Source organism: Dendrobates tinctorius, unplaced genomic scaffold, assembly GCF_039654945.1.
Source record: "Dendrobates tinctorius isolate UK_male_01 unplaced genomic scaffold, ASM3965494v1 ptg000075l, whole genome shotgun sequence".
In the NCBI taxonomy this organism is placed as follows: domain Eukaryota; kingdom Metazoa; phylum Chordata; class Amphibia; order Anura; family Dendrobatidae; genus Dendrobates; species Dendrobates tinctorius.
In genome coordinates, this window is record NW_027361743.1 from 17,902,196 (window position 1) to 17,925,953 (window position 23,758).

A 23,758-nucleotide genomic window follows, 5' to 3' on the forward strand; every position below is an offset into this window, starting at 1 on the left:
CTTCGACACCATAGACCATTCCCTCCTGCTACAGACTCTCTCATCTCTTGGCATCACAGACATGGCCCTATCCTGAATCTCATCATACCTAACAGATCGAACATTTAGTGTCTCCCTCTCACACACCACCTCCTCACCTCGCCCCCTGTCTGTTGGTGTTCCTCAAGGCTCTGTCCTAGGACCCCCACTATTCTCCATCTACACCTTCGGCTTGGGACAGCTCATAGAATCCTACGGTTTGCAGTATCACCTCTATGCCGATGACACACAGATCTACCTATCTGGACCCAACCTCGCCTCCTTACTGACTGAAATCCCACAATGTCTGTCTGCTATCTCAGCCTTCTTCTCTGCTCGCTTTCTCAAACTGAACATGGACAAAACAGAATTCATCATCTTTCCCCCATCTCACTCTACCCCTCCACCAGACCTATCCATCAATGTCAATGGCTGCTTTCTTTCCCCAGTCCCGCACGCTCGGTGCCTTGGGGTGATCCTCGACTCTGCGCTCTCTTTCAAACCACATATCCAAGCCCTCGCCTCCTCCTGCTGCCTCAAACTCAAAAATATTTCCCAGATCCACTCATTCCTCAACCATGAAACCACAAAAACACTAGTGCATGCTATTATCATCTCCTGCCTCGACTACTGCAACCTCCTACTCTCTGGCCTCCCCTCTAGCACTCTGGCTCCGCTCCAGTCCATCCTACACTCTGCTGCCCAACTAATCCACCTGTCTCCCCGCTATTCCCCAGCCTCCCCCCTATGCCAGGCCCTTCACTGGCTTCCTATTGCCCAGAGGCTCCAATTCAAAACCCTAACCATGACATACAAAGCCATCCACAACCTGTCCCCTCCATACATCTGTGACATGGTCTCAAGGTACCTACCCGCACGCAACCTTCGATCATCTCAAGATCTCCTTCTCTACTCCCCCCTTATCTCTTCTTCCCACAACCGCATGCAAGACTTCTCCTGTGCTTCCCCCATACTCTGGAACTCTCTGCCGCACCACAGCAGACTCTCACCATCAACGGAAACCTTCAAGAAGAACCTGAAGACCCACCTGTTCCGACAAGCCTACAGCCTGCAATGATCCTCGGTCTACTGAACCACCGCACACCTGCTCTACCCTCTCCTACTGTATCCTCACCCATCCCTGTAGACTGTGAGCCCTCGCGAGCAGGGTCCCCTCTCCTTATGTACTTGTGTGTCCCTTGTCTTACACATGTTTATTATACTTGTCTATATTTCCCCTTTTCACATGTAAAGCGCCATGGAATAAATGGCGCTACATAAATGCATAATAATAATAATAATAATAAAGCAGAGTGTTTCAGGAGCAAAATACAAAAAATTAAAAACATTTCTGTGAATGTAACCTATTTTGAAAAATAAATTTGATTAGAATTTTTTTAAAAAATGTTCATGTATTATAGATTCCACTAAATTACACTTTTATACCAATTTTCTTTTATGGCCATTTTAGACTCAACTTATTCTAATGATAATTTGCTTCAGTGTCAGCAGATATTTTACTACAATTACCTGTCACCCAATACGTGCACGTCACAAGTGCAGCCACAAGGTGGAGGCTCCAATGTTCCTAGCACAGTCACTGGGATTTTTTTTTTTTTAGTACAGGGAATAAATCTGGTTTTGTAACAGATTATATAATCTGCAGAGCACATTCAGTTACATATATAAAGGTCAGGCTATATTCCCATTCAGCAGATTAATGAGACAGACCAAGGAGATAGGACTCAGCAATCAAATAAATATCAGTGGTGTGTATGATAAATAATATCAGCCTGAAACTGTAGATTCTGAAAGTCGATTAATCAATCTGCGGCTGGTCAAGGTGCAAAACCGAGACAAATAATTAAGATTATGGAGAGATAATAAATCACTGTATAATTAGGAGTAAATTATAGCCCTCATGCTCTCTCACGGGATTCCACCATATACCTTTTTGTAATGACTCTACCCTGGGTTATTAGGTCAAAGACTAGGTATTTGTGAAGAATTATGAAAGTGATGTATGTATCATATATAAATGAGTGTGTGCATGGATGCAGGAGCGTACATAGAAATCATAGGGCCCCATAGCAAAAGTCTGAATGGCCCCCCCCCCAAAATGGGCTATCAGCTATTGGCCAACAAGTAGCTGATTGATTGTCAATATATATCACAGACATTTAGCAAGGCAGAATAAATCATTGGTGGCTCAGTGGTGTATATATACAGTATATATATATATATATATACTGTGCCTACAAGTAGTATTCAACCCCCTGCAGATTTAGCAGGTTTGATAAGATGCAAATAAGTTAGAGCCTTCAAACTTCACACAAGAGCAGGATTTATTAACAGATGCATAAATCTTACAAACCAAAAAGTTATGTTGCTCAGTTAAATTTTAATAAATTTTAAACATACAAGTGTGGGTCAATTATTATTCAACCCCTAGGTTTAATATTTTGTGGAATAACCCTTGTTTGCAATTACAGCTAATAATCGTCTTTTATAAGACCTGATCAGGCCGGCACAGGTCTCTGGAGTTATCTTGGCCCACTCCTCCATGCAGATCTTCTCCAAGTTATCTAGGTTCTTTGGGTGTCTCATGTGGACTTTAATCGTGAGCTCCTTCCACAAGTTTTCAATTGGGTTAAGGTCAGGAGACTGACTAGGCCACTCCAACACCTTGATTTTTTGCCTCTTGAACCAGGCCTTGGTTTTCTTGGCTGTGTGCTTTGGGTCGTTGTCTTGTTGAAAGATGAAATGACGACCCATCTTAAGATCCTTGATGGAGGAGCGGAGGTTCTTGGCCAAAATCTCCAGTTAGGCCGTGCTATCCATCTTCTCATGGATGCGGACCAGACGGCCAGGCCCCTTGGCTGAGAAACAGCCCCACAGCATGATGCTGCCACCACCATGCTTGACTGTAGGGATGGTATTCTTGGGGTCGTATGCAGTGCCATCCAGTCTCCAAACGTCACGTGTGTGGTTGGCACCAAAGATCTCGATCTTGGTCTCATCAGACCAGAGAACCTTGAACCAGTCTGTCTCAGAGTCCTCCAAGTGATCATGAGCAAACTGTAGACGAGCCTTGACATGACGCTTTGAAAGTAAAGGTACCTTACGGGCTCGTCTGGAACGGAGACCATTGCGGTGGAGTACGTTACTTATGGTATTGACTGAAACCAATGTCCCCACTGCCATGAGATCTTCCCGGAGCTCCTTCCTTGTTGTCCTTGGGTTAGCCTTGACTCTTCGGACAAGCCTGGCCTTGGCACGGGAGGAAACTTTCAAAGGCTGTCCAGGCCGTGGAAGGCTAACAGTAGTTCCATAAGCCTTCCACTTCCGGATGATGCTCCCAACAGTGGAGACAGGTAGGCCCAACTCCTTGGAAAGGGTTTTGTACCCCTTGCCAGCCTTGTGACCCTCCACGATCTTGTCTCTGATGGCCTTGGAATGCTCCTTTGTCTTTCCCATGTTGACCATGTATGAGTGCTGTTCACAAGTTTGGGGAGGGTCTTAAATAGTCAGAAAAGGCTGGAAAAAGAGATAATTAATCCAAACATGTGAAGCTCATTGTTCTTTGTGCCTGAAATACTTCTTAATACTTTAGGGGAACCAAACAGAATTCTGGTGGTTTGAGGGGTTGAATAATAAATGACCCTCTGAATAAACTTTTCACAATTTAAAAAAAAATTAAACAAAGAAATAACATTCTTTTTTGCTGCAGTGCATTTCACACTTCCAGGCCGATCTACAGTCCAAATGTCACAATGCCAAGTTAATTCCGAATGTGTAAAACTGCTAAATCTGCAGGGGGTTGAATACTACTTGTAGGCACTGTATATATATATACAGTGGGGCAAAAAAGTATTTAGTCAGTCAGCAATAGTGCAAGTTCCACCACTTAAAAAGATGAGAGGCGTCTGTAATTTACATCATAGGTAGACCTCAACTATGGGAGACAAACTGAGAAAAAAAAATCCAGAAAATCACATTGTCTGTTTTTTTTTCCTTTTATTTGCATATTATGGTGGAAAATAAGTATTTGGTCAGAAACAAGCAATCAAGATTTCTGGCTCTCACAGACCTGTAACTTCTTCTTTAAGAGTCTCCTCTTTCCTCCACTCATTACCTGTAGTAATGGCACCTGTTTAAACTTGTTATCAGTATAAAAAGACACCTGTGCACACCCTCAGTCTGACTCCAAACTCCACTATGGTGAAGACCAAAGAGCTGTCAAAGGACACCAGAAACAAAATTGTAGCCCTGCACCAGGCTGGGAAGACTGAATCTGCAATAGCCAACCAGCTTGGAGTGAAGAAATCAACTGTGGGAGCAATAATTAGAAAATGGAAGACATACAAGACCACTGATAATCTCCCTCGATCTGGTGCTCCACGCAAAATCCCACCCCGTGGGGTCAGAATGATCACAAGAACCGTGAGCAAAAATCCCAGAACCACGCGGGGGGACCTAGTGAATGAACTGCAGAGAGCTGGGACCAATGTAACAAGGCCTACCATAAGTAACACACTACGCCACCATGGACTCAGATCCTGCAGTGCCAGACGTGTCCCACTGCTTAAGCCTGTACATGTCCGGGCCCATCTGAAGTTTGCTAGAGAGCATTTGGATGATCCAGAGGAGTTTTGGGAGAATGTCCTATGGTCTGATGAAACCAAACTGGAACTGTTTGGTAGAAACACAACTTGTCGTGTTTGGAGGAAAAAGAATACTGAGTTGCATCCATCAAACACCATACCTACTGTAAAGCATGGTGGTGGAAACATCATGCTTTGGGGCTGTTTCTCTGCAAAGGGGCCAGGACGACTGATCCGGGTACATGAAAGAATGAATGGGGCCATGTATCGTGAGATTTTGAGTGCAAACCTCCTTCCATCAGCAAGGGCATTGATGATGAAACGTGGCTGGGTCTTTCAACATGACAATGATCCAAAGCACACCGCCAGGGCAACGAAGGAGTGGCTTCGTAAGAAGCATTTCAAGGTCCTGGAGTGGCCTAGCCAGTCTCCAGATCTCAACCCTATAGAAAACCTTTGGAGGGAGTTGAAAGTCCGTGTTGCCAAGCGAAAAGCCAAAAACATCACTGCTCTAGAGGAGATCTGCATGGAGGAATGGGCCAACATACCAACAACAGTGTGTGGCAACCTTGTGAAGACTTACAGAAAACGTTTGACCTCTGTCATTGCCAACAAAGGATATATCACAAAGTATTGAGATGAAATTTTGTTTCTGACCAAATACTTATTTTCCACCATAATATGCAAATAAAAGGAAAAAAAAACAGACAATGTGATTTTCTGAATTTTTTTTTCTCAGTTTGTCTCCCATAGTTGAGGTCTACCTATGATGTAAATTACAGACGCCTCTCATCTTTTTAAGTGGTGGAACTTGCACTATTGCTGACTGACTAAATACTTTTTTGCCCCACTGTATATATGCACACACACCTGCAGTGCATGCAGAGCCCCCTCCACCCTCCACAGTGCGTGCAGCTGGGCCCCCCTCCCTAAGGTGCAAAGTGCTACCAGAGCCATTGTAAATGTAAAGTGCCAGGCTGCCAGTACAGTGAGGGGACACATTTAACAAAAAAATCCACCCCCAGCCGGGCTCACCGTCTTGTGTGTGTGTCCCTCTCCCTGAGTGAGAGAGGCTCATGAATGTTTTCTGCTTTCTGCTTCCTACAATGCACGTGTGCTGCTCTCTGGCTGCCAGGATGCGTGGCGTTCTTAAGCAAATCCAGCCAGAGACTTCAGCCAACTGCTGACCAGGAAACAAGGAAAGGGGAGCTTCAAGGGGCCAGGGGGTATACAGCGTCCGGTGCTTACATTTAATTAAAGGAGATAGTACTGTGTCAGGACAGCACAGGTGCCAAACCACAGCGGCCGTGGTGGGCCCCTCACCCATCCGGGCCCCCTCACCTGTCCGGGCCCCATAGCAGCTGCGTGGTCTGCTACTATTGACGGTACGCCGCTGCATGGATGTCAGCAATGGTGTCTTGGAAATTATCATTGTACTTATACAATATGGCTTTTCAGGGGCAATCACTGACAGCATGGGGCCCCTGTGAAAGAAATGTGGCCCCTTCTATTATGCCGAGGGAGCTACAGATCGATACAGTGGGGAAATAAGTATTTGATACACTGCTGATTTTGCAAGTTTTCCCACCTACAAAGTATGGAGAGGTCTGTAATTTTTATTGTAGGTACACTTCACCTGTGAGAGACAAGCAAGAAGGAAACCTCCAACAAATGACCAAAAAGTCCTAATTAGAAATATATAATTTTATTGGACAAACATTACAAACAGAGGGGAAAATGGTGGACAATGAAGTGCAACAAAATCCGCACCACCGCATGGGTGTAAAAAGAAAGGTGCTAAGACGAGTGGAACCCAAATGTCTCACACCATAATGTCTATATCATAATAGTCATGAAAGATCAATAAATACAAATAAGATCAAATTTAATATGCCACCAAAAATTGGTAACACATGTGGACTATATTTATCAATAGGGGGGCAGTGGATACATAAATAGTCCACAAGGAATCATTGAAAATACATTGTATTGCTCAAATAGCTACCAGTACACCCAAGGGTTAATTTAAACACACATTTTAATTACCTCAAAAGCAGCAGAGACAGGTATCCTTCATAGTCTTTCTCAAAAATGGTGTTGCTGGCGCCTGCACAGTAGCAGCTATTGGATCGCTGATAACTGCTACTGCACAGACCTGCCTGACACCATTTTCAGACTGACTTTTTTATGAATTAATGTATACCATAAAAAAATAATTAACTACACATTACACATGCATTAAGGATGCAGCACAGGCGCCACCTCTGGCACCTGCCTGCAGAAGGAGATTTTTTTCAATATATACCGTATATAATATTCATTATGTAAACTTGGGGACAGAGACCTGTCAGAAGCCATACTGATAAATACCTAAGCAGAGCACCACATGAAGACCCCCACAGGCCACCCCGGAGCACGAGCATATCATTAACTCAAAACTACAAGTAAAGATTAAACAACAACCACAAGACGGATTTCATCACCAGGTATCATTATAATCAGTATAATGGCGCTGACCTGACACTGTGTGAAGGTTACTGTGCACAATCTTGCTGTCAGATTCCCTTTAAATGTAATCAATCCTACACACACTCGCTCAATGCTACAGATAAATTGAATGTTACACATATACACGCTGCATGTTAAACACACTATCCCTGCAAGATACAAATTGTGTTACACCCACAAACTGTGTTTAAGGGGGAATCGTTCACCTTATTGGGATTGCCAAGCCAACGGAAAGAGACATGAACACTAGCACCATCTATTGGTTGTAGCAATCCTTAAATTCAATATTGAGATACAACAAGAAAACACAGAGTGACAGATTTGCAAAAATACTCTGTAATAAAAAATGTCAGTAATCAGCAAGTGCTGGATAACAAATACAGCGTATTTAGTCTATACGTTTTTTTGCGCAGAAAATGTACACCAAGCTGCTCCACCACTTCAAGGAAACCCTATTGAAGCAGTCCCTATCTAATGTAATAAAAACCTGAACATGTGAACAGTGTCTAATATGAACAGGATTCAGACAGGCCGCTCCCTAGTATGGGCTTGTGGTCTGAGACAGCTCTTATGTGCACGTCACACAAGAGAGGGGTGGGGTCTCCCAAGCCATGCTCCACTCCTGTACATCAGAAAAAGGGAGTGCAGCGGGTGGTGCAAGAATACGAGAGGGTTTTCAGTAAGCATCCTTTAGATTTTGGGCAGGTAAAATGGTTTCAACATAACATCCCCACAGGAGATCACCCACCTATCAAAGAAAGGTATCGTCCTGTACCTCCAGCTCATTATCAGTGTGCAAAAGGTATGCCAAGAGAAATGAAACAAGAAGGGGAAATCAAGGATAGCTACAGTCCTTGGGCAGCTCCCCTGGTGTTAGTCAAAAAGAAAGTTGGTACAATGCGTATGTATGTAGATTACAGACAACTTAACAAAATTTCTCACAAAGATGCATACCCCTTACCGCGCATAGAGGAGTCTCTAGCAGTGTTAAAATCAGCTAGGTACTTCTCCAGTTTGGACTTCACCAGTGGGTACTGGCAGGTTCCTGTTGCTGAGGCAGACAAAGAAAAAACTGCGTTCACTACTCCAATGGGGCTATGTGAATTTGATTACATGCCGTTCGGATTGAGCAGTGCCCGTGGGACCTTTCAGAGAATTATGGAATGTTGCCTGGGACACATGAACTTTGAGACCGTGCTATTGTACTTGGATGATGTGATTGTATATTCCAGGACCTACGAGGAACATCTGAAACACCTGGCAGAGGTCTTGGAGGCGTTATCCAACTTCGACTTAAAGGTAAAACCATCTAAATGTCATCTCCTACAGCCAAAAGTGCAGTATTTAGGCCATGTCGTAAGTGCATAGCACCCGACCCAGACAAAGTGACTGTCATCAGAGACTGGCAAGTACCCACCAATATCCAAGAGGTCAGACAATTCCTAGGCCTAGTGGGATACTACAGATGCTTTATCAAAGACTTTACTAAATTGGCAGCGCCTCTTCAAGATCTCCTAGTTGGCCAACCCAAAAAGGCCAGAGGCAAGAGTCCCCTGATCGAGTGGAATGCTAGGTTTGATGAGTCATTCAACAGCCTTAAGCAAGTGTGGTGCCCCTGAGGGTCCGGTCATCACAGAGGTATTGCACCTCATCCAGTGGTGTGGTATCCCACCCTCAGGTAAGGAGGGAGCACCACCCGGGACTCCTAACACTAGCATCCAACACACACTAGTTTTGTCAGGGCAGCTGGGTGTACCCTTCGGGAGGATGACCTCATACCAGACTGGCTAGGATAGGGTGTTGGGGAGTTAGTGGGGAAGGTAGGTAGAAGGGGAGGAGCTTAGAAAGTGGAGTGATTTTAGAACAGCCAATCAGAGGAATGAGTGGGCGGAGTTAAGCCTAAGGTAAAGGATCTTTCTGGAAGATCCAGTCAGTCAGTGACAGGACAGCATAAGAGCAGGATTGCCGTGAGAGGACTGAGGGTCAGAGAAGAGAGAAACATCTTGACCACACTCCTAGATTGGACAGAAAGGGTCTTTGGGGCACAGGGAGTGTGATTAGCCACCCATGGGGCCCGCATCCCGGAAGGGAAGGACCAGGCCACGGTGGGGGAGCCGGCCCCTGAAGCTAGTGGAGAACTGCAATGCTCAACTAGAAAGCCGGAGGCTAGGTAACTTTAAGTGCCTTAGCCACAACCACAAACATCCTGCAAAAAGGCTGCCGGCTAGGGAAACACTGCTTGTGAAGGCGCAAGGCAGGAAGGAAGGGAGAGATTATTATTATTATTATTTATTTATATAGCGCCATTAATTCCATGGTGCTGTACATGAGAAGGGGTGTTACATACAAAGTTATAGATATCGTTAACAGTAAAGAAATTTACAATGACAGACTGGTACAGAGGGGAGGGGACAAAGTCCTTGCGGACTTACACTCTACGGGATAGTGGGGAAGAGACAGAAGGTCGGGGGTGCAGCAGCTCTGGTGGTGATGAGGCAGCGGCTCGGGTGGTGGTGAGGCGGCAGAATGATCATTGCAGGCTGTAAGCTTTCCTGAAAAGATGGGTTTTCAGGTTCCGTTTGAAGGATTCGAGGGTGGTGGATAATCGGACGTGTTGAGGCATGGCATTCCAGAGGATAGGGGATATTTGGGAGAAATCTTGGAGGCGGTTGTGTGAGGAACGAATAAGTGTGGAGGAGAGTCGGAGGTAGAGAGAGGTCAGCGCAGAGACACGGCCTAGAGAGGAGACACAAGGAGGAGTCTTGAACAGGTGTTCCTGATCTACATGGGAGTTTGCCGGACCCCTCCCTTGGAGGACACAGTACCAAGTGGGCTACTGCATGCAGGAACTGTGAGTAAAGACCTTGAAATTGCACCCAACTGTGTCCTTGGTGTCATTTACAACTCACCTGCCATACACTGCATTCACCATCACTGTCACCGGCTCAACTGCCCTAGGACACAGCTCTGCCCGTGGAGAGCTTCACCATCTTGGCTGCTTTAACACAGTTCCAGAGGATCTGCATAGCAGCGTCGGCTACCCTAGCTAAGTACCACGGGTGGAGTCACGATTCCCCTTTTCCCAATTTATTATCCCACCATCTTCCCCCTCATTTAAACTTCCATCTTCTTTACTGGACACCCAGGGCCACGGACCGGGTCACCATCACCACCATGACACTTCCCCTCCTTAAAAGAGCCTGAAAGGCCCAGTACCGAGTACCCCCGGCCCTGCTGGGTGCTCCATTTTGGCGTCACGACAAACAGGATCATCGAGCTCAACAAAACTGAGCTCGGCAAAGCTGGGTACAAGGAGCCTGGCAAAGCTGGGTACTATGTGCCAGAGACTGTAACATACTGAGTGCCAGAAGCTTTAATGTATAGTGTGCCAGAAATATACTATACTGTGTAAAAGAGATTTTGTAGCATTGCTAAAAGGATTATCTGCATTGAGTAATAGTGAGTTTGTAAGGCTGTTAAATCATCGCCTAACTGTGCCATTGTTTACTGCGTCACTGTTACTGAGTGCTGGTTAAATAGCTGTGTCACAGGTTGTGTGGGCTTGTCAGATTACAGCCAGCAGGAGCTGTGAGAGGAATGAACTGCGGTGGGTGGACCAGAGAGTGAGTGCAGAGATGATGCCTGCCCACCACCAACATCATCATGTGATGCAAAGGTGTCTGTCAGGAGGAAAGACCCACCTCCTGTATTACTTTGATAGGCATTAAGAGCAGAGGAAAGCCAGCCCCTGGAAGATGTCAGGGGTGAGCAGGAAGAACAGAGGACACAGAACAATAAATATGACAGCAGTAAGGTATGCAGAAGGAGGCAATAGCCTGAGTGCAGAGAATAAAACCATCTATGCAGAGGAGCTGAGTAGCCAGCTCCAGGATCTGTCTCTGACCGCGGTAGGAGGATGGGAGTCAGAGCAGGTCAAACCACCAAATACTGCAGCTGCGGCTGACCCAGTCATCGGGTCTGAGGATACCTTGATAGGTCCCATTCCTGTCCCCGCAGCCCCTACACCTGGATGGGCACATTATAATATAGCGTGGGAGTCAAGGGAGGCTGATGCAGAAGGTACTATGCCTGGCACTGATGCAGGTGTTGTCATGCAGCAAGAACTGTCCCGGCCAAGTAGTGGCCAGTCCCAGGGACTACCCTGGAAGCAAGCATAAATGAGTAGCTACGATATATGACTGTATATAGTTAGTGAAGTTACCTGGTAAGGTATGTTTGTTAGTATTTCTTGATTTATGTTCGTACAGCTTACCTGGTTGTGTGTGTTCATTAACATTTCTTAAAGTTTTACAGAGACAATTGGGTCACTGAACTATGGGTGATCAAAACTATTAATGTAAAAAGTTAGCACTTCTTAAGGTACTCCATCTTGGTTTTACGTCAAACCTTTGGAAAGTGTTTTGACCACAGAACAAAAACCCTTTTGGCGAGGCCGAAAACATGGTACAAAGTACAGATCAACTATGCCTTGTAGTCTGCCCAAGGCCTACGTTGGGGGTTTACAGATGGGTCCCCTGCATCGCACCAAAGGAAAATACCCCGGTCAGGGATGGACTGAACTGTGCAAGAAAAATGTTTTATTCAAATTAGTTACATAAATGTTTATATTTGAATGTTAAATCTTTGACATTTGATATGAGTATTTATATTGAAGAGATGGAATTTTATTAATTCAAGTCTATAAGGTATAAATTTAAGAAAGAATAGTTAGTGCAACATTTAAGAAAAAGCGCCTCCTATAAAGGGAAGAAAGTTACTTGCTGACTGTTATACCTGTTGTGATGCATCACTGAAAATTTTGTATGTTTCTCATAATATCTGTTTCTACTCTGTTCCAACCTGCGGACGTGCTGTGCTTAACGAGGGGGGTATGTGGCGCCCCTGAGGGTCCGGTTGCCACAGAGGTACTGCACCTCATCCAGAGGTGTGGTATCCCACCCTCAGGTAAGGAGACTTTACTAAATTGGCAGCTCCTCTTCAAGATCTCCTAGTTGGCCAACCCAAAAAGGCCAGAGGCAAGAGTCCCCTGATCGAGTGGAATGCTAGGTTTGATGAGTCATTCAACAGCCTTAAGCAAGTGTGTTGCCCCTGAGGGTCCGGTCACCACAGAGGTTTTGCACCTCATCCAGTGGTGTGGTATCCCACCCTCAGGTAAGGAGGGAGCACCACCCAGGACTCCTAACACTCGCACCCAACACACACTAGTTTAGTCAGGGCAGCTGGGTGTACCCTTTGGGAGGATGGCCTCATCCCAGACTGGCTAGGAAAGGGTGTTGGGGAGTTATTGGGGAAGGTAGGTAGAAGAGGAGGAGCTTAGAAAGTGGAGTGATTTTAGAACAGGCAATCAGAGGAGTGAGTGGGCGGAGTTAAGCCTGAGGTAAAGGATCTTTCTGGAAGATCTAGTCAGTCAGTGACAGCACAGCGTAAGAGCAGGATTGCCGTGAGAGGACTGAGGGTCAGAGAAGAGAGAAACATCTTGACCACGCTCCTAGATTGGACAGAAAGGGTCTTTGGGGCATGGAGAGAGCGATTAGCCACCCATGGTACCCGCATCCCTGAAGGGAAGGACCAGGCCACATTGGGGGAGCCGGCCCCTGAAACTAGAGAACTGCAAGGCTCAGCTAGAAAGCCGGAGGCTAAGGTATCTTTAAGTGCCTCAGGCACAACCACAAACATTCCACAAAAAGGCAGCAGTAGGGATAAAGGACCCCGGGGCCTGACCCATGTTGCCTGGTGTGATCCATGGCTGCCGGCTTGGGACACTGCTTGTGAAGGCGCAGGGCAGGAAGGAAGGGAGAGATCAGCGCAGAGACACGGCCTAGAGAGGAGACACAAGGAGGAGTCTTGAACAGGTGTTCCTGATCTACCTGGGAGTTTGCTGGATCCCTCCCTTGGAGGACACAGTACCAAGCGGGTCATCGTGTGCACAAGACTTGTAAGTAAAAACTCAGAAACTGCACTCAACTGTGTCCTTGGTGTCATTTACAACTCACCTGCCATACACTGCATTCACCGTCACCGGCTCAACTGCCCTGGGACACAGCTCTGCCTGTGGAGAGCTTTATCATCTTGGCTGCTTTAACACCGTCCCAGAGGATCTGCATAGCAGCGTCGGCTACCCTAGCTGAGTACCACGAGTGGCGTCAAGATTCCCCTTTTCCCAATTATCCCACCATCTTTCCCTTCTTTGAACTTCCATCTTCTTTATTGGACACCCAGGGCCACGGACCGGGTCACCATCATCATGTGACACACTTCCCCTTTAAAAGAGCCTGACCAGCCTGGTACCGAGTTCCCCCGGCCCTGCGGGGCATTCCACAAACACTTACTGGAGAAGAGATCTTAGCGTATCCAGACTATGATCAGCCATTTATCCTGCACACCGATGCCAGCAATGCTGGATTAGGAGCTGTCCTATCTCAAGTGCAGCAGGGTAAGGACAAAGTCATTGCTTATGCCAGTCGGAAGCATCGTCCTACTGAGAGGAAATCTATCAACTATAGCTCCATCAAGCTAGAATTCTTGGCTATCGTTTGGGCAGTGACCGAGGGATTCAAGCACTATTTGGCCTCATCTAAATTTACCATCTACACGGACGACAATCCGTTAACCCATCTGGAGACCGCCAGGCTCGGCGCCTTGGAACAAAGATGGATGGCTCAGTTGTCCAATTATGAGTTTGTCATCAAATACCAAGCTTTGTCCCGTATGCCAAATGCTCCTGATCCTGCAGAAGATCTAGAAGACCTGGAAGATATAGAGATGCTGGCATTGCACCTCCACGGTGCCTCCCAAGACTCTAACCACGTGTCAGGGAGAAGTAACATAACATAGTAACATAGTTTTGAAGGCTGAAGGAAGACCTTATGTCCATAGGGAAAAAAAATTCCTTCCCCTTAGCTGGGTCAACCATCTACCTATAATATTATGTTATTCGTAACCTTCTATACTGTTACTCACAAGAAAAGCATCCATTCCTTTCTTAAATTCATTCAGTGAGTAGGCCATCACCACATCCTCAGGAAGAGAATTCCAGAGCCTCACTGCTCTTACCATGAAGAACCCTCTTCTATGCTGATGCAGAAATTGTCTTTCCTCCAATCGAAGAGAATGCCCCCTTGTTCTTGTCACAGTCCTTGGTACAAACAGTTCATTGGAGAGATCTCTATATTGCCCTCTGATATTGTAACAACTATAGTGGATACTACCGGGGTTTCTTGGCAAGAAGCACAATCACAGCAGAGTCCAGAGTTAAGTGAATCGAGTTTATATAAAAACACAGCAAAACCATGCGTGCACAGTGTGAACAAGGTAAACACAAAAGTCAATAAACTGCCGCTAGGGGTCAGCGGCCAGTTGCAGGGTATACGCTTTTCAAAGTATCGAATGCTTGGAGCATAGTTTAGAAACAAAGTCCAGAACGTTATAGCCGGCCACTATGGAAACAGATGCCGTTATCAGTACGGTATAGTTCTCAGAAAGTCTATCCAGTGGGTACCCTAACCCTGGTCCGGCTAGGGCACGGCAGGGCCGCTGAGTCAGCCGGAATCGCAGAACCACAAGTAGCAAGCACACGGTAGATTCTTTAGGACGGAGCAAACAGTAAGTCTCACCGATCAGGTGGCAGCAGGTAACAGGACAGCAGAGCAGCGGAGACAGCCAGCGGCTGTGGAGCGGGCAGCAGCAGAGGTGTGCAGTATAGTCTCTTGAAGCAACCACGAATGGAACAACCTCAGCAAGCTACAGCAGCTGTGAAGCCAGGACCACCCAGTACTCAAAGGAACACAGGCAGAATACTCCAGGATTGATTAATGACTGGGGTGGAGTCTTAAAGGCAGCAGACAGGAAACACATGAAGGTCAGACCACCATCTTGGAGAAGGGCAAAATTCCAGAACATAGCAAAAGTGTCCAGAGTCCTGACATTACTCCCTCCTTAGAAGCGGCCTCAGGACGATCCCGAACCTGGTTTCTCGGGGAATCTCTGATGGAAAAGAGAAATCTTCCTTTGAGCGCTGATGTTCTCCACCGGTTCCCAAGAGTCTTCTTCAGGGGGATACCCCTGCCATCTAATCAGATACTGGAGCCGACCTCTGAGAATTCTGGAGTCAATAATGTCATCGACCACAAATTCCTCTTGCCCATCAATTATCACCGGCTATGGAGGTGGCACAACACGACCCTGAAAAGTATTGGGTGAGACAGCCTTTAGTAGGGAAACATGAAATACGGGATGTACCTTCATAGTCCTAGGTAACTTCAGGCGACAGGCCACAGAGCTCACAATGCCATTAATCCTGAAAGGGCCGATGAACTTCTGTCCCAGCTTCTGTGAAGGAACATTCAATTTTAAATTCTTGGTGGATAACCATACGGAATCCCCTACCTTGAACACAGGTGCTGGTTTGCGGAATCTATCTGCCGATCTTTTGTAGCGCTCTTGGGCTGAAGTCAGGGTCTCTTTTAGAACCTCCATATTCTGTTTCATTGTAGTAAGCCTTTCCTCTACAGCCGGAACCGGAGACTTTATTGGAGACCTGGGAAAGATACTGGGATGGTAACCCAGGTTTGCAAAAAACGGTGTTACCTTAGTAGAGGCGTTCTGAGAGTTGTTATAAGAAAACTCCGCCAAAGGAAGTAAGTCCAGCCAATCATCTTGAAGGTGGCTGACGTAGCACCGAAGATACTGTTCCAAGGTCTGATTGGTCCGTTCTGTCTGACCATTTGTCTGGGGGTGATAGGCGGAAGAAAGGCACACATCAATATTGAGTGCAGAACAGAACTCTTTCCAGAATCTTGACGTAAATTGGGAGCCTCGATCAGAGATGATCTCATCTGGGACCCCATGCAGCCGAAACACATTCTGTAGGACCAGATCTCCAGTCTCTTTAGCTGAGGGAAGACCGGCGCATGGGACGAAATGAGCGGCCTTTGTTAAACGGTCTACAAACACTAAGATCGTATTCATGCCTTTAGAGATGGGCAGCTCCACAATAAAGTCCATAGATATCGACCCCCATGGGCGGGATGGAATAGGTAAAGGTTGCAGGAGGCCCGTAGGTGACATACGTGGGGTCTTATGACGAGCACATACCTCGCACGAGAGAACGTAGTCCTTTGTGTCCTTCAGGCATGTTGGCCACCAGAAGAAGCGACTTAGGAACTCTTGGGTCTTCTGTACCCCCCTATGACCTGCCACCTTAGAATCGTGAACCACTCTGAAGATCTTGAGACGGACCGCCTCTGGGATGTAAACACGTTGTCCTCTGAACCACATGCCCCCTTTAAGGACCAGATTGACATCAGCAGGTGGGTTAGTCAAGAGTACGTCACCTACATACGCTTCCTTGATGTCCTTCCACAAGTCCTTATCCTGGATGACCCCGATGAAATTGGCATCGGAAAGAATCGTTTTCGGCGGGGGTCCTGGTAAGGCATCTGCAGCATGAATCCGAGATAGTGCATCTGCTTTTCCATTGCGAGAACCTGGTCGAAAGGAGATAATAAAATCGAATTGATTCAGAAATAAGCTCCAGCGGGCCTGACGAGGAGAGAGACATTTCGCGGATCTAAGAAACTCCAGGTTACGATGGTCTGTCAACACAATAACTTGTTGAGCGGCTCCTTGGAGATGGTGCCTCCATTCTTTAAAAGCCGCAATAATGGCCAGCAGCTCCTTATCCCCAACGTCATAGTTCTTCTCTGCTGAGGTCAGCCTACGAGAAAAGAAAGCACATGGATGAAGTAAGGCCTTCTCTCTGACTCTCTGCAAAAGGATGGCCCCCAAGGCGTTGTCTGAGGCATCTACTTCCACGATAAATGGAAGTGTCGGATCAGGGTGGACCAACAGTGGAGCTGAAGTAAAACAGGTCTTAAGCCGAATAAATGCTTCCTGAGCTTGTGCGGACCATTTAAATGGATTCTCCTTCTTTGTCAATGCAGTGATGGGACGGACAATATCAGAGAAATTTCGGATAAAATGTCTATAAAAATTGGCAAAACCGATAAAACGTTGTACCTGTTTTATATTTTTGGGTACCGGCCAGTCGGTGATTGCCTGGATCTTTCCAGATTCCATATTCAGCCCCTGAGGGGAGATGACATAGCCCAGAAACTGTATCTCGGAGCGATGGAACTCGCATTTCTCCAGTTTAATATATAGGTGGTTCTCCTTCAGTCGTCTTAAAACCGTCTTGACATGTTCCTCATGTTCCTGCAATGAGACTGAAAAAATCAAAATGTCGTCCAAGTATATGACCACAAACTGGTCCAATAGATCCCTGAAAATATCATTGACGAGGTGTTGGAAGGTCGCTGGCGCGTTACACAGTCCAAAGGGCATTACTAGATATTCAAAATGTCCATAACGGCATCTGAAAGCTGTCTTCCACTCATCCCCAGGACGAATACGCACTAGATTATACGCCCCACGAAGGTCTAATTTGGAAAAGACCTTTGCTTGGCGGACTCTCTCCATTAATTCAGGTATTAGCGGTAGAGGGTAGCGGTTACGTACGGTTACCTTATTAAGTCCCCGATAATCGATGCATGGTCTCAGTGTCCCATCCTTCTTTTTCACAAAGAATATAGGCACCCCAGCTGGCGAGGAAGAAGGGCGTATGAAGCCCTTGGCCAGATTTTCATCGATGTACTCTTTTAGGGCCTGAAGTTCTGGAGCAGCCAGAGGGTAGACATTACTAAAGGGGATCGCTGCCCCGGGAAGGAGTTCAATAGGGCAGTCATAGTGTCTGTGTGGCGGGAGCTGGTCCGCCTTCTCCTTGTCACACACATCAGAAAATTCCTTATAGACAGTTGGTATCCCCACTACCTGTATAGGAGATTCGGCCTTCAAGGATGTAGAGATTGTCTCCGTAGCAGACTTCTCCCTTGTTGGGAAAGTGATCGCCTTGGTCTCCCAGTTGATGGTCGGGTTCTGGGAGCGCAACCAGGGAATACCTAGGATCACAGGAAAATGTGGAGAAGAGATTAATAAGAACGACAATTGCTCCTGATGATCCGGCTCCAATAAGATCGTGAGAGGTATTGTCTCCTGGTCTACAGGGCCAGAGATTAGGGGTGAGCCGTCTACTGTCTCTAAATTAATTGGAGAAGCCTTCTGACAAGACTGAATGCCATGTTCCTTGGCAAAGGAAATGTCCATAAAATTGCCCCCCAGGAAATCCATCTTTCAGCACACAAGATTTTAATAGGGAGGGAACAATGAGAGCTCTTTTCCTTCACTTCCCCGGGGGGTGTGGTCATAGCAAGCGACTGAAACACTGCATCTATATGCAGGCTACACTCAGAAGTGTCGGATTCCGTATCACTGCCATCCAGCTCCCCAATCGCAGCTACCACTTTGTTCTGACGTTTAGGACATTTTGGACAGTTAATCAGGAAGTGATCTGACTGGCCGCAATAAAAACACAAACTCTCCCGAAGGCGATGTTCCCGGCGTTCATTACTATCACGCCTCTGAACTGAGTCAATCTGCATCGGTACCTCCTCCACACCCCGAGATGTCTTACCTGCAGTTTCTTTGGGAGGAAGGGAAAAATTAGACATGCGGTTATACACAGCCAGCTTTTCCTGCCTGCGCTCAGTAAGGCGAATGTCTATGCGCACGCAATGCTGTATAAAAGCCTCGAGCTCCTGTGGGGATTCTGAGCGGGCTAATTCATCCTTTACCACACTGGGCAGGCCTCTCTTAAAAATGGGAACCTGTGCATAAAGGTCCCAATTAGTATCTACTGCTAGTCGCCTGAAGTCGGTCGCATATTCAATAACCGAGCGCTTGCCCTCGTGCAAAGATAGCAGCGCGGTCTCAGCAGAAGCGCGACGATTTGGATCGTCAAACATTAGTGCCATGGCGGCCAAAAAATCATCCAGCACATTCAGGCGTGGGTCACGAGACTCGATCATAGGATTCGCCCAAGCGAGCGCACGTGAGGTCAGCAGCATGATTATACATAGCACTTTAGAATGGCCCGCTGGGAAATGATCAGCATGGATGTCAAAGTACAGCATACATTGGTTCACGAATCCACGAAACTTGTCGCGGTCGCCATTGTATCTAAATGGTGGTAATTTAGGAAGGCTAGGTGGTGGTACGTGCCCTGCAGGCAAAGTCACAGGTCGAGCCCCCTGAGCTGCCATCTGTGTACTGATGTCCTGGAAGTTTTGTCCACACTGGGTCTCCAATCCAGTCAATCTGCTTTCCTGTGCTGCAACTCAAGCGTCTAAGTCCTGCAGGTTCTGCCCGAAAACCCGTTGATTACGTTCCACGCTTTCAACTTTCTTTTGCAGAACATTCATATCCTGCTGCAGGGAACGGAGCATGGTGTACACCTGTTCCATCTTGCTGTCAGACATAGCTCCTGCAAACCTCTCTTTTTGGGCTGGAGTATCCTGTAACAACTATAGTGGATACTACCGGGGTTTCTTGGCAAGAAGCACAATCACAGCAGAGTCCAGAGTTAAGTGAATCGAGTTCATATAAGAACACAGCAAAACCATGCGTGCACAGTGTGAACAAGGCAAACACAAAAGTCAATAAACTGCCGCTAGGGGTCAGCGGCCAGTTGCAGGGTATACGCTTTTCAAAGTATCGAATGCTTGGAGCATAGTTTAGAAACAAAGTCCAGAACGTTATAGCCGGCCACTATGGAAACAGATGCCGTTATCAGTACGGTATAGTTCTCAGAAAGTCTATCCAGTGGGTACCCTAACCCTGGTCCGGCTAGGGCACGGCAGGGCCGCTGAGTCAGCCGGAATCGCAGAACCACAAGTAGCAAGCACACGGTAGATTCTTTAGGACGGAGCAAACAGTAAGTCTCACCGATCAGGTGGCAGCAGGTAACAGGACAGCAGAGCAGCGGAGACAGCCAGCGGCTGTGGAGCGGGCAGCAGCAGAGGTGTGCAGTATAGTCTCTTGAAGCAACCACGAATGGAACAACCTCAGCAAGCTACAGCAGCTGTGAAGCCAGGACCACCCAGTACTCAAAGGAACACAGGCAGAATACTCCAGCATTGATTAATGACTGGGGTGGAGTCTTAAAGGCAGCAGACAGGAAACACATGAAGGTCAGACCACCATCTTGGAGAAGGGCAAAATTCCAGAACATAGCAAAAGTGTCCAGAGTCCTGACAGATATACTTGTACATATATATTAGGTCTCCCCTAAGTCTTCTCTTTTCTAGAGTAAATAGACCTAATTTTGATAACTTTTCTGGGTATTGTAGTGAACCAACTTCATTTATCATTTTAGTAGACCGCCTTTGAACCCTTTCAAGTTCCGTAATGTCTTTCTTGAGCACCGGCGTCCAAAATAGCACACAATACTCCAAGTGTGGTCTGACGAGTGATTTGTACAGAGGGAGAATTATGTTTTCATCTCATGTCCCCTGACCTCTTCTAATGCATCCCATAACCCTATTTGCTTTAGTGGCAGCTGCCTGACACTGGGCACTCCAATTTAGCTTCTTATTGACTAAGATGCCTAAGTCTTTTTCCATGTCTGATTTCCCCAGCAGTTTCCCATTTAGTAAGTAATTTTAGCATCTGTTTCTCCTTCCCATGTGCATAACCTTACACTTGTCTGTGTTAAGCCTCATTTGCCATTTTTCAGCCCAATTCTCCAATTTACTCAAATCTGTCTGTAGTTGCAAACTGTCCTCCTTTGTGTTAACTACCTTACATAGTTTTGTATCATCTGCAAATACTGATATTTTACTGTGTAAGGCTGGTTTCACATTTGCGTTTTTTTGCGCTGGAAAAAAACGCATACGTGCGCATGCGTTTTTTCCCCTATATTTAACATGGGTGCGCATACCTGCGCGCTGGTAAGCGCACGTATGCGATTTTCATGCGCTGCGTTTTTTTGGGGTGTGCGTTTGTATTTTCCAGACGCAGCATGTTGCATTTTTTGGCCCTGCAAAAAAGCGCATGCGCACGTATGCGCACGTTTTGCGCTAAAATTGGCCATTATAGCCTATGGATGCGCATACGTGCGCACTGGCATGCTCATGTATGCGTTTTTTTGCACATGCGTTTTTTTTTTTACCATTAGTTTAGACAATGGAATTTAGGGGTTTGGGTAAAGTTAGGGTTAGTTAAGGGGGTTTAGGGTTAGGGTTAGGGTCAGGGTTAGGGTTAGGGTTAGGGTTAGGGTCAGGGTTAGGGTTAAGTATGGTTTGGTTAAGGGTTAGGGTCAGGGTTAGGGTTAGGGTTAGGGTTAGGGTCAGGGTTAGGGTTAAGTATGGTTTGGTTAAGGGTTAGGGTCAGGGTTAGGGTTAGGGTTAGGGTTAGGGTCAGGGTTAGGGTCAGGGTTAGGGTTAAGTATGGTTTGGTTAAGGGTTAGGGTCAGGGTTAGGGTTAAGTATGGTTTGGTTAAGGGTTAGGGTTAGGGTTAGGGTCAGGGTTAGGGTTAAGTATGGTTTGGTTAAGGGTTAGGGTCAGGGTTAGGGTCAGGGTTAGGGTTAGGGTCAGGGTTAGGGTCAGGGTTAGGGTTAAGTATGGTTTGGTTAAGGGTTAGGGTCAGGGTTAGGGTTAAGTATGGTTTGGTTAAGGGTTAGGGTTAGGGTTAGGGTCAGGGTTAGGGTTAGGGTTAGGGTTAGGGTCAGGGTTAGGGTCAGGGTTAGGGTTAAGTATGGTTTGGTTAAGGGTTAGGGTCAGGGTTAGGGTCAGGGTTAGGGTTAAGTATGGTTTGGTTAAGGGTTAGGGTCAGGGTTAGGGTTAGGGTTAAGGTTAGTTAGGGTTTGGGTTAGGGTTAAGTATGGTTTGATTAAGGGTTAGGGTCAGGGTTAGGGTTAAGTATGGTTTGGTTAAGGGTTAGGGTCAGGGTTAGGGTTAAGTATGGTTTGGTTAAGGGTTAGGGTTAGGGTTAGGGTCAGGGTTAGGGTTAGGGTTAGGGTTAGGGTCAGGGTTAGGGTCAGGGTTAGGGTTAAGTATGGTTTGGTTAAGGGTTAGGGTCAGGGTTAGGGTCAGGGTTAGGGTTAAGTATGGTTTGGTTAAGGGTTAGGGTTAGGGTTAGGGTCAGGGTTAGGGTTAGGGTCAGGGTTAGGGTTAGGGTTAGGGTCAGGGTTAGGGTTAAGGGTTAGGGTCAGGGTTAGGGTTAGTAAAGTCATGGTTTGGGTTAGTGTGAGGGGCCACCTAATGTTTGAAAAAAACGCAAACGCGGTAAAAACGCACTAAAAACGCATACAAACGCATAAAAACGCTGCGTTTTTTTCATGCATGCTCATAAAAATGCTTGAAAAAAACGCAGCAGTTGTATGCTTTTGTATGCGTTTTTTTCAATGCGTTTTTTTGCGGGAAAAACGCGCTGCAAAAAAAAGCAAGTGTGAAACTAGCCTAAGCCATCCTCTAGATCATTATTAAATATATTAAATAGTAGGGGGCCCAATACAGAACCCTGTGGTACCCCACTAGTAACCCTGGCCCAATCTGAGTATGCACCATTAATAACCACTCTTTGCTTTCTATCACTAAGCCAGCTCCCTACCCATCTACACACATTTTCCCCTAGCCCAAGCTTTCTCATCTTACTTACCAATCTTTTATGTGGGACAGTGTCAAATGCTTTAAAGAAGTCGAGATAAATGACATCCAATGATTCTCCTTGGTCCATTTGAGAGCTTACATCCTCATAGAAGCTGATCAGGTTAGTTTGACAGGAGCGATCCTTCATAAATCCATGTTGATATGGAGTTAAACATTTATTACCATTGAGATATTCCATAATGGTATCCCTTAGAAAACCTTCAAAAATTTTACCCACAGCAGATGATAAGCCTAACGGCCTATAGTTTCCAGGTTCCCTTTTACACCCCTTCTTGAATATTGGTACCACATTTGCTTGCCGCCAATCAAAAGGAACAGACCCTTTTTCTATGGAGTCTTTAAATATAATGTCAATTACATTACTTAACTCCCTTAATACCCGAGGGTGAATGCCATCAGGGCCTGGTGATTTGTCAATTTTAATCTTACTAAGGCGGTTCTGCACTTCTTCCTGGTTTAGGCAGGTAATACTTAATGGGGAGTTTACATTATCACTCTGCATTTCACCTGGCAAATCCTTTTCCTGTGTGAACACTGTTGAGAAAAAAGTATTTAAATCATTTGCTTTTCCCACATCGCTCTCTATGATTTCACCCTCATTGTTCTTTAAAGGGCCGACACCATCAATTTTAATCATTTTACTGTTTATATAATTAAAGAATAGTTTGGGGTTTGTTTTACTTTCCTTAGCAATGAGTCTCTCAGTTTCCACTTTTGCTAAATGTATTTGTTTTTTACACATTTTATTTTTTTCTCTGTAACTTTTTAATGCTTCTTCATTGCCTTATTGTTTTAGCTTCTTAAATGCCTTGTTCTTGTTATTTATTGCCCTTTTTACATCCTTATTTAGCCACATTGGTGTTCTCCTGTTCCTAGCCCTTTTATTTCTGTACGGTATGGCTAGCTCGCAGAGGGTGTGTCAAACTGAATTAAATATTTCCCATTTAATTTCTGTGCTCCTGTTTTTGAGGACATTGTCCCAATCAATTCGGCGAAGGTCCTCTCTAAGCTGATCAAACTTTGCTTTCCTGAAATTCAGCATTTTT